Source organism: Zonotrichia leucophrys, chromosome 2, assembly GCF_028769735.1.
Source record: "Zonotrichia leucophrys gambelii isolate GWCS_2022_RI chromosome 2, RI_Zleu_2.0, whole genome shotgun sequence".
Classification (NCBI taxonomy): Eukaryota; Metazoa; Chordata; class Aves; order Passeriformes; family Passerellidae; genus Zonotrichia; species Zonotrichia leucophrys.
In genome coordinates this window covers 131,875,991-131,890,553 of record NC_088171.1, presented here as the reverse complement: position 1 = coordinate 131,890,553, position 14,563 = coordinate 131,875,991, and positions in this window count along the sequence as shown.

Below are 14,563 nucleotides of genomic sequence, written 5' to 3'. Positions count from 1 at the left end.
GAGAAATACTGTGCTAATGGATACTTCTGACAGTTCTGATTCTTTGCCGAGGAAAGGAAATAGAAAAAAGACTGCTGTGTTTGTTCCCAAAAGCAGTTACAGTAAATGCCCTATAAATCAGCTAAGTAGTTCTATTTAGTGCAGGGAGCAGGCTTCCTGCAAGCAGTGGTGATGCTTCAAAGTTGGAAGAATGAGCAAGAAAACTGTCAGGAAAAGCTTTAGCAGAAATTATTTAACTGTGTGTTGAGATGGAGCATTGAAGTGACTGTAGGTAGTGGGAGGATAGCTTTGCATCCAAGGAAGAGAGCCCATACGTTAATATGTATGGATCAGCATGGATAAAACAAAATACATCTTTTATCTGTGGTGCTTTCACTCTGCTCTTGGTTTGGCTGTGGCTTCCTCCTGGCCTCGTGTCTGTTGTTGCCCACAGCTGTCATTGCAATGTGGGTTTGACTGCACCTTTGTTCAGTGTTCAACACATCTCTCAGGACATACTCCTGTGTGGCTTCCCTGAATTCCTTTTCTTTGGTACTGTGAAAACATTCCTGAATGTTTCAGGTAATTTTAGTCCTCTCTCTCTCTCTAAAGATACTGGTCTGAACTTTTTTGTGGGAAATTACGAGTAGCTTTGTACTCAGCATCTCTTAGGATCAAGATAAGTAAGCATTTCTGTTTGATTTTTTTACGGTAAAAGAATGCTTCCTAACATTCAGAATGATTGAATTGCACAAATCCGGTCATTTGTTCTGCCTTCATCCTAGTTCTAGTAAATAGCTGCTTTTCCTAGAGATTTTATTTCTTAAATCAGGGCAAATCACCCCAGATGCTTGGCTGTATAACAACATCCTGTATTTTTGTGTAAAATGTTACATAATGAATTTCTGAGAACAAGATTTGTGGCTTTTTCTATCACAAACTGTCAGCATGGTGAAAATCTTAGGAATAGGAACCTGACATAAAGTACTTCATTTGGTGATTTTGCTTTACATGTTTTAAGTTGGTTTGTGATACAGATCTTGGTTAATCTGCAGTTTTTTATTCCTGAGTAAGACATTTCTCTTTGAATTTGTTCAGCTCAGGATCCTGCTTTCTGTATTACTAGAGGTGGAATAATCAAGGTGATATAAAGCAAAAAGAATCAGTATGTAATGGATTGGGAGCATACTGGCTGTTTTCTTAATGCAAAATCTTTACAGGTTCTGTCCACTTGTCAGATCACCTGCAGTATCATATCAGTGGTGTTTCTGAATGTGGCAAAGAGGTCTGGTGAAAAGAAAATGTTTAATTCCTATGCAGGCACTGCGACTCTTTGTGCCAAATGAAGAGCAAAGGCTTAGGCTCTGTTGCTGCTACCAGGCCAGCTGCACATTCCCTCTGTTTATTTTGTGATCTGGAGCAAGCATTACAAATGCCTCTTTCTGCACTTGGTCATGTTTTGTTCCAAATGTGCTGAGTCAGGCCAGTTGAGGCAGACCTGTCTGTCCTCTCAAAAGGAATCACTCTCCTGTGAAGTCTTCTCCCAGGCAACTAGCAACAAGATAAGAGGGCACGGCCTCAAGCTGTGCCAGGGGAGGTTTAGGCTGGACATCAGGAGGAATTTCTTTGTGGAAAGGGTTGTTAAACATTGGAACAGGCTGCCCAGGGAAGTGGAGGTGTCACCATCCCTGGAAGCGTTCAAGAAATGACTGGATGTGGTACTCAGTGCTGTGGTTTAGTTTGCAAGGTGGAGATCAGTCAAAGGTTTGGCTCAATCTCAGAGGTCTTTTCCAACCTAAATGGTTCTGTGGTTCTGTAATATTTCCTTTCTCATCATGGCAGGTAAACAGCAGCCTCCTCTGCCTTGACCATCCTCCAGCTCTTCAACGTAGCAATTTCCCAAATTTTCCTCATAGCAATATCCTGTGAAGGCAGGTCCTTCTCCAGCCTTCTCCAGTCTATGCAAAGCTGTAGCTAGGCCTGTTCTTGACCTTTTCCCCAACTGTAGCCCAGGGTGGCTTCTCTCCTACAGGGTACTGGAGTTACCTTATAACACTGCAACTCTACGTATGCTCAGTTCTAACACTGGATTTTCAAAGAAATTGAGCAAAGCAAGTATTAGTATTTTGTCCAGGATGAAATTCTGGTCACTGAACTTCAGGTTTAAAGTCATCACTGCTGAAATCAGTCCTTTCCTGGTTCCTATACATAAAAACATGCAAACAGCAAACCAAAACAACCCCACCCCAATCCATCAAAAAAACTGCTAAGACATTAATAGCCAACATTACTAGGAGGCTATTTTAAAATGTAAAAAGCCCTTTTACATTAAAAATTAGGAAGAGAAACCAGTCTCCTAAAATGTAGATCACTAAAACCAAGAGGAACAGTCCACACCAACTTTGGAAACAAGTCAGTCCATTACAGGTTGAATTATTTCACAAGCTAAATATCCGTCCTATAATTGTTTGAATTGGCATCAGTTAACAACCAAGTGAATTTGCAACTGTATGAGTATCAAAAAATGTCCCACTTTATTATTAACAAAATTGAAATCAGACTTACTCTGAGCTCAGGGTAACCAAAAAATGGTCCCCATGTGTAAATTTTCTTTGCTTTCCCATCACATACTTGTGATTCTCCTTCTACCTGAGAATATCTTGCATGAGCCATAGGGTGTCAGTGACACAAATGTCTTAAGTCAGGATTTCTCTTTCTTTGGAATAGAGTATCAGTGAAGTATTCCATACCTGGAATAGGTATGTCTCTGCAAAAACAGAGAACTGTCACCATTTTTTCACTAGGAAATGCTTGACTTTTACTTTCTGGCAAAAGTCACAGCTCCATAAAAATGAGAATCTTGGATACAAAAAACCAAAAACCACTAGTGAAAAATGTCATGTTGCCATTACAGCACTGTACAGTAGAACTCCAAGTAATTTAGGTTAGGAAAAACATCTTGCATTGCAAACTTTAGGACACAATTATTCTATTTTACATGTGACTCTGGGTCCACACTGCTTGAAGTACAGCTTTTTTACCTTACACTGTTCATTACTGGGAAGCTACTCATAGAAATGAAGGCCAAGAGATTATTTTTCAATTAGGTACTGTTTGAAAACCAAACTGCAGAATCAAAAAAAGCAGCAGCTGCTGAAAAACATTAGTTTGGCCAGCATAACTAGAGGGGCAGCAGGATTATGCAAGAAACTGCTGATTTGGGAGAGTAACAATGGATTAAAGAAAGCTGGAACCTAATAAATACTGTAACTGTCCTTGGGAAGAAAAAAGAAGCTAAAGATCCAATTTGACTTTCACTTGCTATTTGAACCTGCATCTTCAGAAGTTTGAGCTCTTTGACAATCTGACATTTCCCTCTCCTTGCTTAGGTGTGACTGTTTAGGAGATTTGATACTCTTGTTTCTGGAAGGAGACTTAACCACAAAGATCACTTTCTTTCCATTTTGACCCATTTTTCAGTTGTCTTTGACATTTTAATGTTCTTTCACATGAATATTCTGGGGGGATGCAAGCTGAACGTTCCTGGGAAAAGAAGGAAGAACAGTTATCTGAGCCACTGAAATTAAGCTAAGAAGGAAATTCTCACTCATTGAGGCAAGTTTACTCTGTAATTCTCCTGACTCAGCTAATAGCAGGTAACGAACCATTTCTACACCAAGAAGTAGCTCTCAGGTAAAAGAACCCAAAAAAACCCAAAAAACCAGCTTTCACAGCTAAAGCTCCCTTCCCAAACTCTTCTTGTGGACAGTTTGGGCTCAATAGCCATTGAAAATTATTGTGGCAAAGCCTTTCATAAAGACTTAGTGTTTCATGAAAAAAAAAACCAAAAAAACCTTTAATTTCAAAATTAGTTCAGTGACGAGCCTCCAAAAGCCCATCTATAGCATGTGGTGAGGAAAAAGCAGAGGTACTTAATGCCACAGTCTTTAACAGAAAGACCAGCAGCCCTCAGGGTACCCAGCCTACTGAGCTGGGAGAAGGGAACTATATTCTTCCTTCTTTTCCAAGGAATTATCCTCCTGGCAACATACAGTGTTTCACTGGATGCTGTCTAAGATTGATGAAAAAAAAGACTGAGTGTTTATTACAGGTACTATAAAATAGTTTGATTTATCCCGATAGTGCTGATACCTCACACAGGTGTTTTAGGAATCTGTTGAGCATCATCACTCTCTTTCACTTCCCTTCATGCCTGAGGGCCCCAGGTTGGATTTGACACCTGAGGTGAGAGAAACTTGTGATGGGGTGTGCAGGAAGTGGAGGGGCTGGTGATTAAATTGTTTTTACAGGCATTTGAGCATGCACTGCAGTCAGCTTTTATTTCTCACATGCAGTTGCCATCCATTTGTGTTCATAATATGCTGCAGTACTGCCTGTTGTGCAGAAAATAGTCTTCTAGAATTTCTTCCCTGGATGATTCCATCATGAGAGTGGGTACCTAACTTTGGTATAGGCAAGGTAAGGTATATCTAAGGGAAAAGAGGGAAAAAATGTAATAATATCGTTGCGAATCTGACTGTTATCTGGGCTTTCAGATGAGAACTAAACTTGGTCATACTTGTGCAAAAATTTGCTGAAGTTATGCCCTTCTGATTTTCCTGGGATAGAAACCTCATTTAAATATGAAATAACAGAAAAATCTTTGAAAGCAATTCTTCTGTTCCTTCTTCCTTCTCATGCCACCCACATCAAAGCACAGATATATCTTCTGCCTTTTTCCCTCCCTCGTTTATTTACTTTCTTTTCCTCAGCCTCTGACTGGCATCTCTCCTTTGTCCTATGAAGACTCATTCAGGGCCAGTGTTAACCTGCAGTCTTTCAGTTTAAATCTGCATTTCTAGCAGAAACAGTAACATGAAATATTTGTACTGGTTCACTCTAGAGAAAAGCATGTCCATCCTCTACCTTTCTTTTTGCCCCATGGTGATTTTGCTCATGTTTTCCAGGTGCTTCTTTTCAATGAACTCACCAACTGCCCCATGTCAGACACTCATCTCCTCCTATACCATAATGATGTTCTTCTTACTAAGTCTTAAATGCCTTTCAGGAAATTTGGCACCCCAACACAAATGGTGTTGATGTCTGACAAGATCTGACAGCTGAGTCAGGGTCTTGGCACATGTCTGGCTCTCTGTTATCAGCAGACTCTGTAAAATCATGGTGAAGGATGGGACAGAGTAATAATGATAAAATCCACATTGTTTGATTACACATAATGCTTTGATGGATTATTTTTCTGCACTTGGCTAAGACATAATGGAAACACAGTGACAGTTCTGTTCAATTGAAGTTCAGAATCTCCCCTTTAGACATACATCCTAGAAATAAAGTAATTGCAAACAATTGGCCTCAGACATGCAGAACAGTGTATCTTTTTGGACTTGTTAAACAGGAATTTTAGGGTTTTTTGGTGGTTTCCCTTTGCAAACAGACTACCTTGACTTGTTCCTGAAAGCAATTTTGGCCTCTGATTTTAAACTGAATTGATATAATTTCTTGCATTAATAGCAAACAAATCAAACCCTTATATTACAAAGCCAATGCAATTGAAGGGAAAACAAAACATCACAAAAAAAAACGGAAAACCAAAACAAAAGGACCTTAAGTCACAAGCCCTTGCTCTTGGCATGCTGTGGTCTTTTCAAAGTTTTCAAATAGCTGCATGCAAAGAAAGGTTTGAGTTATTTATGCTTTCTTTACTTACCTGAACTGCTAACTTTGTCCTTTCTTTCACAGTAGCTGCTTTTTGATTACTTAGAAACACAGAAGCTTCTGTTTGGTTTTTGTGTTTAGTTTTAGCTCATTCTGTATGCTTTGTTTTACCTTGTAGGGTCTACTTACTAGGCAAAAATCACAAGAGTAGCAAAAGTCCCATGTTTGTTTCACAGTATTTACTTCATGGAAATATTCTTTTAGATGCTCTTTGCTGTTTAATTATTTTTTTTTACTAAAAGCTAGTTGTTTAATGACTAGAGCTGGTGCTCTTACGTGAAACTAGACTGTATAAATGGTGATATTAAGAGAATAATGCATGTGCTGTGATGTCTTGAGAGCCTTTCATGCTGCAAGAATTGTGGTGTTCAGTATGTGTGAGACAGTGCACACCTATGGCCAGAAAAATGGGTCAGTGCTTGTCTCTGGGACACCTTTATATGACTGCAGTTGTCTGGAGGAATTGATAATTAAAACCCATCCCATGTCCATTGAGCTGTATGAAGTATTAAACACCAATTGAAGAGATTTCCTCTCAAAAATACATATTTTTCTCACTTTCTCCTAATTCAGGGAAAATGAATTTAGCAGTATTTACTTACAAGTTACTTACAATTGGATATATGATCATTTAAACATTATTAATGTATTTCATATAAGCATAGGACTTATTTGTGTACTCAATTTCATTGCCTGGTAACTGATTAACAGAAAAGAAGACTGAATGTTTCTATTGGCTGAAATAATAATGTTACTACAGTTCTACCGTGAGCTTTCTGCTTGAGTGATGGTTTTTATTTCCAGTCTTTAGCTGTATCAAATACATTAACTGAGAAGTTGCTTTACATTTTCTGCTTAGGTCAGATCCAGGCCCCTTCAGTTGCTGGTCCCTGCTGAGCCTACTGTGTCAAGACTTGTAGTTACCAACACAGAAAAAGGACTTTTTATTTTCATAGTTCTGGGTTCTGATGGGTTTTTTCCCCCCAAAATATGTAGATGGCTGAATAAACGGTCCTAACATCATTGAGAGAGATGGTGAATTCCTAGAGCCTTTGAGGCATAGGAGCCAGCCCTACCTGTGACCTCTATGACAATGACACTTTTCCAGGACTGTAAACTTAATGCAAGCAAAATGAATGATAAATTCATTTTTTAAATGCCTGCAGTTTTAGCAAGTAATAAATACATCCCATCTCCCATCCTCTCACAGTAGCCTCCTCTTGATGAACCATTTTATACCATTTACTGGCCTGAATTCCTGACTTCTCTCCTAGCCAGTAATTTCACCCAGGGAGAAGTTAGTGGCAGAGGTAATGTGATAGAAAATATTAACCCATTGGACTTGCACCATTTCTTTAAGCAAAGGTGTTCTGAAGACAGGCAGGGGAGGGTTAGAAATCCAAAAAGCCTCCATTTAAGTGGCAGTAGATGAGAAGGTGTTTGAGCTGCAGAGGTGAGGCAGAGAGGCCACTGTCAGTTGTCTCTGTATGATTTTCCAAGGATCCCCAAACAACAACCTGGTGAGGTGTTTTGAGCATACAATATTGTCCTGCAATTGAACCTGCAGGTTCAGGCCAACAACAGTAACAGCAAGGAAAATTCATTTCTAGCTGTCAAAAAATTATTTTTTCTAGTCTGACCTACTTTGTTAGTTCATCTAGTGACCATCTGCAGAAAGAAAATTGTTGCTTCCTCCTTCTTCTGGTGGTGTGGCTACAGAGAGAGATTTGGCCTTCAAAAATGTTTAGTTTAATTTGAAGTGCTTTGAAATGTGGTTTATTCATTAACCTGGAGATTGGTGACTCTTCACTGTTCTAGAGAGTGGAAAAGAGACTGGTTGAAACATTAGATCCAGTCAGCTCAACATCTTCAAAGATTACACCAGTGAAATCCCCAAACCAGACAGTATTGTTGTGTAGCAGAAACTCCTGGCACTATTGAACTTCATGCTCTCAATTCCAGATCATATTCACCTATTAATTATAGATGGGCATTTGTAGTGGATTGAAACCCCCAAAACCTCCTTAGTTTGGATAAAAACTAATTAATCAACAATGATTCTAATCATTGACAGGTATTGGAACAGTGTTTCCTCCAATCCAAGGAACATCTCTCTCTGCTGAAAAGACAAAGGGACCTTTTCAAGAACAAATCTGCAGATTGGAGTATAAAAGACATGCAAATGCTGAAGTCTTCCTCTTGAGCTTCTATAACATTTCTATTGTCAGTATTCTGATCAGTCAGAGTCCTTCTCAGTAACACACAGTGCAGTAGTCAGTGAGCACACAGATTTGGACAATAAACATTCAAAATGGGTGTCAGGTACCAGTAGAGGCCAGTATACACCAGTTGAAATCCATCAGTAGGTCTGGTAGATCATAGGCTAGAGGGGGTGGAAGCAGACTGACCCTTCTGGTGTGTTCTACACTCACAGAGCAGCAGCTGTCCTGCCTTCAAGCAGAACCTTTCACATGTTATCAGGTGTTATGTCAGCAGCTGAAAGAAGTTTTGGTGTAAGCATATGCGGAAGCAGAAAAAGAACCCAGACCAAACCGGGGAGGGAAAAATCCGGGGAAATGGTGACTGTTTGAATTAATGTAATTTATTTTGTGTGAGCAGATAAATGTAGCCTCAGCCTTTGTAGAGTTGAGCTGGAAGGCAGAGTAGCAGTGTCAGCTCTGGAGAGTCAAGGCAGCAAGAAAAAGAGAAAGAAAAAGGAGCAGCATCAGCACAGGAAGCAACATACTGGAAATGGAAGAGAACTGGAAAAGAGCCAAAACCACAAACATGGGGAAAAAACAAAAGAGCAAAGAAAAAGAAAAAGATGACCAGCAGGTGAAATCTTGACACTTTATAGAATGACAGAGGATAAAATTTCTCATTCATCAGTTCTTCCATCCCTGGAGATGCGTGCTAGTTTTTGACATGCATCTCCATAGGACACACAAACCCATCAAGACATGGGTATGTTCTGACTGGACTTGATACCATGGGACACACAGCCAGAGCATGGGGACACCCAGGAAACACACAGCCCTCTGGCATCAGCCCAGCCTTTACTGACTAAGGCAGGGACACAGTGGTGGAACAGTGCTAGTTGAGTGAGGGGGTCTCAGGAATGCTGGCTCAGCAGGCACAGGGTGCTGGGATGAGCTCGCCAGGGTGTGGTCCCCAAAGGGATGTGTATGTGTGGGGCATGGCAGGAGGTTGGGATGTAGCATGGGATTACAGAGTCCCTGGGTTGGAATCAACATCCTTGGAGAAGCTCTTATGTCACCTTGTGTCTCCCTGGTTGCCTTCAGTCTCTCCCAGTTACTCCAGGACCATTCCATAGTGGCTTTTTAACACCATGCACTGTCTCTTCTCGTGGACAGGGAGAACAGGAATTGCCCCTGTCCAGGGACAGCAGCACCTTGATCTAATTTCCAGCTTCTAGTGCTAGTTTCAGTCTAGTGTCCTCTCATGTGCTGTCTGAACATGACAGGATGTGACTGGTGCCACCAGGAGGCTGCAGGGACACCCTCTGACTCAGACCACCCTTGCTACTCCAGGCTTGCCCCCTGGAGCAGGCACTGAGTCCCAAGAGACACAGAGTGCTGGTGTGGGAAAGCTGGGTTGAGTGCAGATCTTTATGGAAGTGCACTTTTACTGGCCTTCGATCCAAGAAGCCTTTTATCTTTTTATTTCCAAAAAGTACTAAAAAGTATTAGTGATAGCCAGAGAAAACCCACAAAACCAGGGTTCCAGTTTTACACACTGTCCCCCACACACCACCCCCATCTCAAAACTTTTTGGTTGCTACATACCCATTTTCTTGCTTAGCTGTTGCTAATGAGCTAGAAGGTTCCCAAGCTTTGCAGTGTGCTTTACATCTTAGTCCAAGTCTCTGTTAATAAGTACAAGTAAGAACATCAGATCCAAAACCACACTTAATTTGCTCCAGCACCAGCCTTGATCAAAGCTTTTGTTACCAAAAAGAAATCCTTGTGTGCACACCATTTATTTTGCCTTCAAGATGCTACAGCCATACTTTATAATGAATTCATGAACTCATTCTTTTTAAAACATTTTGGTGTCTGGCAGCATCCTATTTCCATCACAGGTCAAAGTGAAACCAAAAATTATCAGAGCAATAATTACCTGTTGAAATCATTGTACTCACACATATGCAGTACCAGGTCTGGCCTCCACAGCAAATTCACAGAGAGCTCTCTGGTGTCCAACTGAACACTGCTGATGGAGACTTGCACTGCCCTGTGATGCTGCCTTGTTACAGGGATTTGTTAAAGATGAACTTTGCCTCATAAGCACTAAGGCTGAGTTGAAATTCTGACCTCTTTGTTTGGCAAGTTGAAGTGAAATTCTCACACAAAAGTGTCCAGGTCTTCATAAAGCAGGATCTACAGATTCCAGTCTGCTGATGGCTCTGACTGCCACAACCTTTCCACTGGCAAAGCCACCTATTACTGCCAGAAGTGCTCCAACAACTGAGCTAACAAAAAAATATGATTCATTCACTGGTTTAGTAAATTTTCTTCAGTTCCACACAGCCATTTCCATTGATCCCTCAAAAAGGACAAGCTTTTAATGATGAGATACTAATTTGCAAAAGAGTCATTTTAAGACACTAAATACAGATAACACAGACCCTGGGCTGACTTCAAGCTTGGTGAATTGTTTTCAATTCTCATTTAAAAATCATCTGAAATTCACTAGCACTGAATTACTACTTTTCAGGTTCAATGAACGTGTCACATCAAGTTAAATAGGTTGTGGTCTTCTTTTCACAAAAATCAAGCACATTCTATACAGATACAAGACATGTCCCACCTATGAACCTGGTCTTGTTTGCTGGACCATACAGGAGCAAGAGCATCGATCTCATCCAGGAAAACAATTGAAGGTCACATCTGGCAGGCCTACAAAGAAAACACAGGAACACTGACATCAGGAAAACAGCATTGTATGAAAGGTAAAATACATGAAAAACATTATGGTTACAAGAGCACTAGAACTGGTTAGTTTGGGGATTTTTTGAGGGGGATGGTTGTGCTTTGCAAAATTTTCTTGTTTGCGTTATTATTATTTCCTAATACATCCCAAGATTTCCAGCCCCGCAAAACCCCACTGGAAAAGGAAGCACTGACAGCCCCATTTCTGTGGAAGGACCTGACAAAACATGACAAAACTTCTTCTTGAGCACAGAAAATTAGTTACAACTCAGAACATGTGGCACATTTCAATCATACCTGCTCAAATAATAAACAAAACTGTCATTCATATTATCCTACCCATTCACTCAGGCAGTTTACACATTTCTCATAAAAAAGATTACTCCCCCTTCACCCTGGCTACATTCATTAGCAAATGTCTGGTGCCAGTGTCTTTCTAGTCCCTGGTGTACCACAGAATAGGAAATCTCTGCAATTAAGAAAAAAAAAAACACACAAGAAAAAATCATAATGGAAAAGTGCCTATTATAACCCCCATCCGTAAAACTCACAGCTCAGCTCTCCTCAGCCAAACACTTCATGGACAACACAGCAGTAAAAGTGTGAGAAAAGCCAAAATGGGCTCCTTCACAATTCAACAAGGCAGCAAATGAAATTCATAAAGAGGATAATGTATATGTACAAAACATTGAGAAAAGATAGTAACATTCCAGAAGGACACATCCAAAAGCTCTGAGATACCAGCAGGGCTGTGTCACACACAACACAGTGGAGCCAAACAAACTTCCAGTGCAGAAGTTGAGGCCAGGATAACTTAGAAATCACCAGTTCTGCATATTCATTCTCATTTTCACAAATGGTAAGATTTGACAGTAAAGCATTTAACTGCCCCTTAAATCACTTTAAATTTCTGGGTTTGGTCTCCCTTTGTGGGTGATAAAGAAGAAGTACTCTAAAGCTGGGAAGGTATTCTGCATTTCTGCATTTCCATCAGCTGGAAAAGCCAAGATGCTGCTGCTTCAAAATGAATTTCATTTAATAAAGAAGCAAAAGACAAAGATTTTCTTTTCATTGTTTGTAATACTTTTTAATTAAATTACTATTAATTTGAATATACCATGACTGAATTTTGCTGACCAAGAATATATCATGTTAATAATTAAATCTCTAATGATTTCATTTTGTAACACAGAACTCAGGTGTTACTCACCTGTCAGAAGTGGACGGATTCTTATTCTAGCCCAAGCACAACAAACACTGCAAGGTTCCAGCTGCAAGTTCTATCTGCAAAACTGATGCTTGAGCATTTGAAAAAAAACCCAGAGCTTGTGGGAAAGACAAATCGACTTCCATGAGGCAAACTGCAGTTGACTACCAGTAGGTAATTCATTATACATGAAACTCTAAGGGAAAAAAAACTCAAACTCCAGCTTTTAAAGGCAAGACACCTTTAAAGGATTTACACAGTAAATCTCTGAACCTACATATATGCTGGTTTCTATAAATTTTTTAAATATTACTTTTAAATTTTCTTAACACTACTTTTTATTACTGCTAAAAAAACCCTATTCAACAGTGCTGAAGATTTTGGAGCATTTTTATATGTTAAATAAAGCTGCAACCTCAAAGAGGTTCCAACAGAATTTTGATGTCAACACAAAGGAAACATTCACAGCAATTTTCAAATTGCTGGAGAGAAACCTGTAAGCCAAGGGAGCTGTAGACAGCCCATTACTGGGGATTTTCATAAATAGTGTAAATGTCTGTCATGGTTTGAGCCTGGCACAGAGCCAGTGCCCCCCATGAAAATGCCTCACCCTGGTGTCTGCTGTGAGATGTGACCAGGAATAAGCAAAACAGGCTCTAACTTAAACATAAAGAACACTTTATTACCTAAACTACAGGAAAATAGGGAAAGAAAAAAAAGAAATTGAAAACCTTACAAAAAAAACTTTCCTCCTCCCCACTCCCTGACTTTCCCAATCCGATACATTCTCCCAAAAAACACCAACTGCCCAGCCCTGGCACGACGCTTTAGTATACTCAAACTTCAGTTCATGAAGAGGAAAGGAGTCTTTCTCGTTCCATAGGCTTCTCGTGGAAACACACTGAAAACCTCGTGTGCTTCCCTGTCACTGCGGCACCGCCCGGAAAGTCCATTTGCCGCTTGTGACATCTTCCTTCCATGCTCAGTGCTCTCACCACCGAGACATGGCCAGAGCTGCTTTTAGGGTTGTCTTTCAAGGATGCCTTGTCTCACTCCAAAAAGGCACAGTCTCTGCTTTTGGGACATCTGTCCCCCCCATATTTTTCCAACCCCCTGGGGCCGGGGGGTCCTCACGAAGAACCTTCCTGGTTTTGAGGCACTGCCTCCCCCTAAATGCAGTCTGTGTCACAGGAACAACTGAGTCCATAGCCACGAGAAAAGTCCAGCCAAAAGGCCACTCCAAATCATCTCTCCCCATCCAATCATCTCCACATTCTTCGGGCCAGGTCTTTATCTTATCTCATCTCTTATCTCCCTTCTTATTCAGCTTCGAGGAGGATTAGCATTTTTGCAAGGCCCCAATCATGCAAGAAAGGGTTAAAAGTTTTCAGTCTCTGTCTGTCCTGGGACGAGATGATACTCCCACACGTGCTGCTGCTGCGGCCGGCCGCTCTCCCTCCCGGGGCGGGGGGGGGGGGGCTGGCCGCCCGATGTCTCGATGTCTCTTGGGGCTCCGCCACCCTTCCATCCTTGAAAGCCCCTCAACCCCCACCTCTGTCCAGGCCCCTGGCCTACCGCATGGCTGCCCCTCCCCCGCCCAGCAGCAGCGGGCTGGGCGGGGGAAGAGATCTGACCTCTTCGCCCGACGATGTCCCAAAGAGGAAGTGCCAGGGCAGTGCCTTGCTTTTAACCCCTGTGTATTCTCGGAGGTGTGTCCAAACCCCACTGGCTACACCAGGTGTCAGTATGAAACCCAAAACCTTCATTGGTTTGACCACAGCTTCCCAGAATTCCCACTCCTTCCTGGTCAAACCACGACAATGTCTCACTGACATGATGAAGTAAAAATCCTTACTGAAACAACTATTTGCCTTGGCTCAAGCCCAGACAGATTTGCTTCAATTTTCACGTGATCCCTGTGAAGATCTGAAGTGAAAATGCAAGCCCTGATACAGCTGTGTGCAAACAGTGCCCATTCAAAAATCATAAGGCAGCACAGTGTAAGACATGTATTCCAGCATATCACTGCTATTTCATATTTTGTGAAGAAGATATTTCCTCCACCCTTAAAGCACAGCTCTGGCAAACTGACAGTAAGATTATAATTAGAGAGCAAAAATAAATGTCACTTTAGACTACACTATGCTTTGGAAGAAGTTTTTTTCAGCTAAATTAAAATTACAAATAAATAATCACTCTATGTGAAATAGTAAAGTAAATTAGTGTCTACTTCTTCCAGTAGACACTGGATGATCTCCCATTCTTTGCCTTCTATGCATCTTCTCTGTACAGCCAGTTTTTTCAAGAGTGCTTCTGCACTACTAACAAAGTCTACATATAAGAGCAAAGATAGATAAATACAAAAACCACCATTGAAACCAACACACATGATCTGTATGACATTTCCATATAGTGAATACAAAGCAAGAATTACTGGCATTTAGCCAAGTTTTTGAAAACTATTTAAAAATTAGGTCAAATGTTTACTTTTTTTATACTTAGGAAGAAGTGTTTGAGGATTTGCAAACAGACCATTTTCAGATTTATTTTCCCCTCTTGCTGAATAGAGTAAAAAAAATCCCATTGAGTAGGAAAAAAAGAATTCTGAAGGTAGAGGAAGATAACAGAAAAAAATTATGGCAGGCTTTCACAGCACCAAAGTTGCTTTGCATGATAACATGAAGTCACTTTT